This window comes from Notothenia coriiceps, unplaced genomic scaffold (assembly GCF_000735185.1).
Source record: "Notothenia coriiceps isolate Sejong01 unplaced genomic scaffold, NC01 NC01_scaffold00037246, whole genome shotgun sequence".
Classification (NCBI taxonomy): Eukaryota; Metazoa; Chordata; class Actinopteri; order Perciformes; family Nototheniidae; genus Notothenia; species Notothenia coriiceps.
In genome coordinates this window covers 8,906,057-8,913,474 of record NW_011369947.1, presented here as the reverse complement: position 1 = coordinate 8,913,474, position 7,418 = coordinate 8,906,057, and positions in this window count along the sequence as shown.

The window sequence follows — 7,418 nt, the reverse complement described above, 5'->3', positions numbered from 1 at the left end:
ACCTTTTAGCTTATCGGTGGTGACGTTGGAAGTCATGTGGACCGTCTCTAGTTCCTTTTGGCCCAACATTAGCCACCTTTTCTTACTCGGTGGTGACGTGGAAGCTCATGTGACCGCTGCCTCTATTCCTTTTATAGGGCCAACATGCCACCTTTGCTTATCGGTGGTGGGACGTTAAGTTATGTGACGTGCTCTGTTCCCTTTATTAGGCCCAACATTAGTCACCTTTTAGCTTAATCGGTTGGTGACGTGAGTCGATGTGACCGTGCTCTAGGTTCCTTTTAGCCCAACATTTAGCCACCTTTATCTTTATCGGGGTGGTCGACGTGAAGTCATTTGTGGCGCTGCCTCTTAGGTTCCTTTATAGCAAACATTAGCACCTTTCTCCTTATCGGTGGTGACGTGAAGTCATGTGACCGTGCTGTAGTTCCTTTATAGCCCCACATTAGACCACCTTTAGCTTAATCGGTGGGTGACGGAAGTCATGTGACCGTGGCCTCTAGTTCCTTTATGGGCTCCAACATTAGCCACCTTTAGGCTTAGGCGGTGGTGACGTGTAGGCATGTGACCGTGCTGTAGTTCCTTTATGCCCAACATTAGCCCCTTTTAGCTTAGCGGGGTGGTGACGTCATGCTGACCGTGCTCTATTCCTTTATAGCCCAACATTAGCCACCTTTAGGCTTATCCGGTGGTGCGTGAAGTCATGTGACCGTTGCTGTATTCGTATCTAATGGGAAGAAACATTGGGCTTTTTGTTGAGGAAATCAGGGAGATGCTAGTTTCTAGGGTTTTGGCCGTACAGAAATGCCATCTCCCTGCCCACTTTTGTGTCTTCCCCTCATCTGAAACTCTTTCTTTTTTCACAGTCTGGAGGCAATGGCTGGCCCGTACTGCGCTTCGTTAATGGGAGGAGGCGACCTGTGGATCCTGGGGAGACGTCTTCATCAGCAGTACTACGCCATCTTCAACAGAGCCCAGAACATTGGTGGTCTGGCCCACGGGCTAAATGAGAACCTGGAGTGACTCCTACCAACATCTTCAAAATCAATCAGCATGTACATCTCAGTTAGTGCTTAATTTCGTTGGACTAAAAACGTATGGACGAAATATGTTTCGTCAACAACCTTTTTTTCCATGGCTAAAACGAGACGATGACGAGCGGGCACCGCGGCAGAAATAACTGTAACGCAAATCAACATGCATATCGTGACGAAGTGACGGAGATGAAAATGTAGGTTAATAAATAAACACTTTGCCAAAATCTCTCTTTTACTTTCGGTTGGACGAAAAAATGAGGGACGATACATTTATCAAAGATAACTGCTACAATCTCTGATAGGGTCAGTTTTTCTCCCAGCAGATCCATTTCCGTTGCTGCAGCTGGGCAGCAGTTGTGTGTCTGTGCTGCGCGGAGCCACATTTGCATACCTACCAACCCTATCGATTTGGGCGGTAGTCTACCGATTTTCAATCTTCCCAAACTATAACAAATAAAAATGACACTCCATAGACACTGGACTCGACTTTTGGTGGACACCGTTTGCAGCGTGTCTGTGATCGCATCATACAAACAGTCCTCTGTGTTTCTGAAAGAGAAACAACGTGCAGAGGAAAGGCAGCGTTACCCCCGGGGCTGATGGGTAATCACTCCCAAATGAGTTTAAGGGAACAGAGACGAGGCATTTGAGTCCAGCAGGGTTTCCCCGTTAATATCAGTGTCTCGAAAACATCCAGTGTTTGGTCTTTTCCGGAAGCATCCTTCACCTACAGTGTCTCAGCTGAAAGAGGACCACAAACACACACAAAATATAATNCGACGAGGCATTTGAGTCCTGCAGGATTTCCCCGTTAATATCAGTGTCTCGAAAACACATGTTGGCGACTGAAAGACATCCAGTGTTTGGTCTTTTCCGGAAGCATCCTACAGTCTCAACTGAAAGAGGACCACAAACACACACAACATATAACACAATGTTGAGATTTGGGGATATTATATTTATCTCCCGTTCTTTCACTTTTTCTGACATTTTCAACACCAAACATGTCGTTAATGTGTTTAGTGAACTACAGCAATCTGAAAGCCTGTACATTATTTATATCACACTTTATCAGTAGAAAAATGCAGGAAATGACTTTTTTAATGCAGTATTTTCTGATTTATGGCGCAACCGAAAGATATTTCGCTCTGTGCAAACCTTTGACTCTAATATGTCAACAACATGAAACAAGAACCTGGCTTTATCCAATGTTCACACAAGAGTTCTACATCCTGACACATCCTTCATCTACACTGTCTCAACTGAAAGAGGACCAGAAACACATTAAACATATAATAACATGTGGAGACTTTGGGATATTTATCTCCCATTCTTTTACTTTTCGGACATTTTAAAGACCGGACATGTCGTTGATGTCACTGTTTACCGAACTACCACTTTTTCTGAAAAATGCACAAAATGATGCAATATATGTCAAATACATGGTTTATACATGTAATTACTGGGGTTCCATTTCTTCTGATTACCTCATTTGGGCGAGCACATTTGCCACGCGCAAACCTACCTCTTTTGGATTTGGAAAGGTTGGCATGTATGCAAAGCTTCTGTACCAATTTGATGGAAAAGTTCTGAAAATGTTACAGTACCCATATGTACCATGAATACATTGTGTAGGGTTAGCTGTTAGCTGTTAGCTGTTAGCTGTTAGATATTAGCTGTTAGATGTTAGCTGTTAGCTGTTAGATGTTAGCTGTTAGCTGTTAGCTGTTAGCTGTTAGCTGTTAGCTGTTAGCTGTAAGCGTTAAACAAACGCTCGGAGCGACTTCCATCGAGTTATATCGTGATGCTTTCAAGTTCTGTTTAGTAAAAATGATTATTGGGCAAAGGTAAGTTCTAACATTAGGATGTGTTTAAGTATAAACTTGTGCAAATGTCGATAATGGAGGGAAACTTTAATAATCACAGCGATATAGAATAGATATTAGAGTGGTAATGATGACCGGTTTAACTCCCTAAAGAAAACAGCATGCAGATGGAAAAGGTTTATGTTGAAGTACAAGGGAATTGTTTCTTGTTTCTATGCGGGGAATTGTGTAATTTCATTGGTATTGGCATCGACTATTTCATGTGGCGAGTCAAATATGTTGTCTCTAACCTGATAGTAAAGAACCATCAGACTTTACAGCAAGACAACAAAATGTAGCAACAGACGGCTTCCCCCCCTTATAATGTGTTGATTCTCTTTGGTTCTTCTCTTTGCCGCTGGCTGAGTACGACCCATGTTTCACACAACACAGTAAATAATCACTCTTTGTCTCCTGAACACCAACAAAGTGCGCCCTTTGTTCCCTGGAGAGTGAGCAGCAACTGTCTCAGAACAGAGTGCCAGACTCAGGCTTTCTCACAAAGAGCTCCATTTTATTTGGCCGCCACCTTAGAGCGGTCCTGAGGCGAAGGTTGAGTGTCAGCAGCCACAAGAACACCCTGTGCAAAAGAGTGAAATAAACCCACCCGAACAGAAGCACATTGTAACCGTCTCCTTCACGAGCCACTTCAGTAACACGTTGACTAATATTTGAAGATCCTAAGCTTATAATTGGACAAGGAGAATAGCTACAGAAAAAAGAGTTGCTAAAAAAGTGACATTGAAATCCCTCAATATGAACCTTTCTTTAAGATTTACTTTAAAAAGAAAGGTTTTAAAGAGTTGATGGATGACACATACATTGAACCCTCTGTAAGAATAAAAAAAAAAAAAGACAAGATAATCCCTGTCTGTGACTTAAAACATTTGAAAAACCATCTGAATGCTGACATTGCGACCACGGTATAGGAGGGATTAATAGCTTTTGTATCCACATTAGTTTTGAAAAATGTTTACATAGTATTGTAGGGGAGATAGAGAACGCCACTTGGAGTTTTAACCGGTTACCTTGGCGACACACTTTACCTCACATTGACTATATACAGTATTGATTGTCCTTCCTCCTTATCTTCCAACCATTTGGACGCAGACTTGCATTTCCCCATAACGATGTTATTTAACAACCGGCGTAAACGGATCTATGCGCTATCAAGCAGTGAGCGTGCGATGTCCTGTTCAGATGACGTCAAATCCAACGGGATGCCATAAATAAACTACACAGAATCACACTACACACCTACGCAATGATTACATTCAGGCAGACTGTAGAATACAACCTCTTTGGACAATTTATATACTTATTGAAAACAAGCTACAAAATGTAATACCTTGGGAAATGCCCTTTAATACTTTTTAATAGCCTTCATTTTCTCTAAATTGATTTATCAACTTTTAATACTTTTTAAGACCCCGCGGACACCCTGTACAAGATACTGCAAGGTACTGTACTGTAAATACTGCACGACACTGCAAGGTTATTGCAAAGAACACATGGAAATCAAACAATTTTTATTCTTAATTTTAAAGAGCAAATTGATGTCAGTTTTCACCCTCTAATATTAAACATTTGGTGCATCGATACGCATCAGCATCAGACATTATTAAACTATAAACAGCCGACAAGGCCACAAAGAGAACTAATGAAGCCCCAAATGACAGGAAAACATGTTGAAATCATGATTACCTAACATGAGGGTGGAAACGTACTTCTTCAGAGTCATTTAAAGTGTGTGTTTGTGTGAGTGTCTCAACCCCCCTCTAAGTCTGCTTAACAGATGTTCTAACAGCCTTGATTCTGTGCACATGGCTCTGGGCTTAAACATCTGGAGTGGACACCCAATCATGTATCCCATTATTCTCTGCAGAAGTGATTAAGCCCTTCACGTTGCATTTGGTGGTGAAAGAAACATTTCCATGTCCAGCTGCAGACACTCGATTTAAGTGACACTCCAGGACATTCGTGTGGTGATTTGAGGTTTTCCCTCTACAGCTCTGACTTAACAAATTAGCCTGATTCCATATTACCTTCCAGTCACTTCCAGAATGCATCGTGTTTTCCCCCAGGATCCTTTGCTTCTCTCTACCCTCATACGCCTGAAACCACTCCACTACACTCATCTGCAGATGCTGCCACCACCATACTGCGCTGTAGAGTACGTATGTTTATTATGATGTCATATGTAACATGGTGGAGTGAAAGAAAAATATTTTGGGCTTATCTGAACAAAGACACTCTTTCACATGCACTCTGTAAGATGGAGTCAAGATATCATGTGAGGTTCATACCAACTCAATATCAGCCTTTTAAATGTGTGCTAGGTAATTTTGGAGAAACCAGCTCGAGTGCGCTAGAATTTGAAAATACACAGCCGGAGGAAATCTGCCACTTCCTTACAGAGCCCCTCCTCCAACACACACGAACGCGCACATGACCAATGAGGGCACGAGATAAGTTTGTGCACAGATGGAAGGCTGACAGGCAGGTAGGCCATCCAGTTACTTTAGCCGGGCCGGCTCAGATGATTGGTCGTGCTTTTTACAGCGCCACGGCTTCCACAGATGACCATTTTGTTATGGATTTGTTGTCAAAGCACTTCAGATATTCATTGCTATCGGGATGTTAAGAGCATTCCATGGAATATAACAACAAGTGTATCTCCAGCCGGTTTCTCTAACGTACCAACCCCACCTTTAAATTTGGCTTTTAATTGATATGTATTCATTATAATTGTATTTTATTATTATTTTTAAACATTTTAATTTGTATTTTATTTATTTATTTGATTTTGTGTTTATTGACTTCCTTTGGTTTTATGTGTTTTTATCAAACAAAAAGTTACGTGTTAATTGGTATTTATCACCTGGTAGGGGTGGGGGTTTATAGTATAGTATAAATTGGCACAATAAAAAGGAAAATGCTCAAATGAAGTACCTCATATATTCAGTATAACACTTGAGTAATATACTGTGTATTGGTATGTGTGTGGTAATGTCTGAGTACGGATAGGTGTGGATGTAAGTGTGTGTGTGTGTGTGTGTGTGTGTGTGTGTGTGTGTGTGTGTGTGTGTGTGTGTGTAGAAGACAACTAACTCTAACAGCTGCCGGTTTTTTATGAGACTCGCTTTTGAAAAATCCGGACGTATAAAACTCGGAGTCGTGTGAAACTCGTTTTCAAACCAGACGTACTATGTTGTCGTTAACTCCAGGCCGGGTGTCCACACGGTCTCCCTCCTAATAGTTCCAACACACACACCACCAACACCACACACACACACACCACACACACACACACACACACCACACACACCACACAAACACACACACACACGACACACAAACACACACACACACACCACACACACAACACACACGACGACACACACACACACACACACACCACACACACCACACACACAACACACACACACAGCAGTTTTACGCACTGTCTCGAGGAGGCTCTGCAGAGACACACGGTAAAGTGTGTCTTACTTAAAGTCGTTGTAGTCTATAGCCGTGTTGGAAGTTTATCTGAAGACGCGTTATCGGTGTACTTCTAGACAGCACGTCCGTAGTCACGAAAAGAAAGGACCGGAGTTCTTCGCTCTTCACCTCACGTGCCCCGGTCTACCGGTGCCCTTTTATCATTTTGTATGTGAACTGAAGAAGTTTTCTTCAACTTCTTATGTAACGTTGGTCAAGGAAGAACATGCTAAAGGTGTCAAAGTGAAGTTTTTGTCCCCAACCCCTCCCAATGAAAATAATTACATAGACGGGATGTTTTGTGCAACTACCCTCGATTGACATATTAGGTACTACATTGGACTATGAAAGGCAATCGAAAACCTAATGGAGTATATATTTTACGGGGTTAAACCCAAACTGATGAGATACCACTACCTTCGTAAAAGTTAAGTTCGAAGGGAATTGTGTAAAGAATTAAATTCCTTTTTTTTTTGTGTGCTTGCTTAGGTACTATAGTTCCGCCCCCTTATTTTGATTACTGCAAAGTTGTGGTAGTCTTTTTCGTGTATTGTAGGTTCGAGTGTAGATAACTTTAGTTTGACTCCGAAATATCTCCCCAGTAAGACGCCTTAATTCCCGACGGGTATCGATCGGTTTTTTATGACTATAATTGCAGAACTGTTAACATCGAAGTATGCAGGGGAAATTTACAGTGTACGAATCGAAAAAGACGTACTTATTGTTCTTCGAAACCAAACACTTTGCTACAGTAACTTTGTAGGCGGCAATTTGGACGTGTAAAAACTGTCATTCCACTAGTGTGCAACGATTACTCTTTGAGGTTAATTCATCCGAAACTAAGTCCTCCCCTTCTGTCCTCCCTAACCTGCCCACTGCAGTCGCCAGCCTTTAACCGAAAATTGCCAATCGAGCAAATCGAGGATTACTCTGATAGTCAATCCGCGCATGGTTTCTAGTTGACCCCAATTATTATAGGGAATCCTCCTACCAAGCACGCAACGTGTGTGTGTGT